The sequence below is a fragment of the Carlito syrichta genome, unplaced genomic scaffold (genome assembly GCF_000164805.1).
Source record: "Carlito syrichta isolate Samal-C Ts95f unplaced genomic scaffold, Tarsius_syrichta-2.0.1 Scaffold130364, whole genome shotgun sequence".
Classification (NCBI taxonomy): Eukaryota; Metazoa; Chordata; class Mammalia; order Primates; family Tarsiidae; genus Carlito; species Carlito syrichta.
Genome location: NW_007074460.1, coordinates 39169 through 41031, shown reverse-complemented (window position 1 = coordinate 41031; position 1863 = coordinate 39169).

Here is a 1863-nt window from a genome sequence, read left to right as displayed (position 1 = left end):
AAGAGCCTGACTTGTTTGACCCCAAAGCCTGTGTTCCTTGAAGCATTTCCTCATACCCTACCCAAACTTAACCCAGGCCACCCTGGCAGATGAGTCCCCTCGGTACCCAACCGTTTCTGGCTGTCTTTGGGTGAGAACAGGGAGAGCTCTGTGCCTGTCCCCCGTCACCCATCCCAGCTCCTTGCTGGAACTCTCTGACCAGCAGCCTGGCATTTGCCCAAGGACTCAGGGGAGGTGGGCCTACCCACTTCTACGGGTTTTCCACACTGCCTTTGTGGAGCCCTGTGAATCAGAGGGGCCGGGCTGGGATAATACGAGGATGATCCATCTCCAAGGGAATCTGCCACTTGTAAGTGCTGACTCCCACAGAGCACGGAGCACACTCTCTGTTGAGTTCACCACCTTTTCCAATGCACAGTTGCCATGGGGGTATGAATGTGCCGCCCCTGCTGAGACTTCCTCTTGTGGTGGCTCTCATGATGATGAGTTATCTACATTATTACTGTCTTGTATTGCATCAGTTCCCTACAACCAGGACACAAAAGTCACAAGGTGCCACTGGGCAGCTGAGGATAGGGGGCCAGTCCCCACAACTCAGACATGGAAGTCACAAGGCACCTCCAGGCAACCCGGGAAAGAGGACTAGTTCCCTGTGTCCAGGACATGGAAGTCACAAGTCACCACCAAGCAGTTCAAGAGAGGGGGCCAGTACCTATAACCAGGACACGGAAGTCACAAGGTACCACCAGTCAGCTCAAAAGAGAACCAGTCCGTATAACCAGGACACGGAAGTCACAAGGTGCCACAGGGCAGCTCAAGAAAGGGGACTAGTCCCTACAACCAGGACATGGAAGTCTCAAGGCACCACCAGACAGCTCAGGAGAGTCAATCAGTCCCCCTGTGACCAGGACACAGAAGTCACAAGACATCTTCAGGCAGCTCAGGAGAGGGGACCAGTCCCCTGTGACTAGGACACAGAAGTCATAAGGTGCCACCAGACAGCCCAGGAGAGAGGACCAGTCCCCTGTGTCCAGGACACGGAAGTCACAAGTCACCACCAAGCAGTTCAGGAGAGGAGACAAGACACGGAAGTCTCAAGGCACCACTGGGCAGCTCAAGAGAGGGGACTAGTTCCTATGACCGGGACATGGAAGTCTCAAGTCACCAATGGGCAGCTCAGGAGAGGGGACCAGTCCCCTGTGACCAGGACACGGAAGTCACATAGCACCTCCAGGCAACTCAGGAAAGGGGACCAGTCCCCTGTGTCTAGAAAATGGAAGTCACGAGGTGCCACCAGACAGCTCAGGAGAGAGGAGTCCTGAGGGGAGACTGAGGCACAGCAGGCACTTGGCGCCATGCCCATTTGTCCACCCAAATGGATTCTTTAATATTTGAAACTATTTCTTGGTTGATGGGTAGAATACACCGAGTGGTTGTTTATAACTAACTCAATACAGAGTCCCCAAAATTAAATAAGAGGGAGTGAGACAGAAGAGGCAGAAACCAGTTTCCTCAAAAAATTCTATTTGTTGTGTTCTGTGTCTGATTCCCTTCAGGCCTCCCAGGCTTGCGTCTGGACCAAGGTAAGACAGGCCATTCTCCAGCCCAGCTGAGGCCTGGCCAGGAGCAGGAGGAGCACATGCTCTCCTCTGCCACTGTGGAAACAGCTCCTGCACAAGGTCAGTCGGGCCGGCACAGGGCAGCTAAGATGTAGTTTTAGGAATAGGAGCTGCCCTTTCAGCTACGCAAGGGGGACTGCCAGTGGCAGGTGACTGCAGGCTGTCAGGCTGCTCTGAGCTGGTGCTGGGTTTCATGAGACCACCCCATGGCAGTGGTAGGGGTGGGCACTCTCCTGTCCTGGTC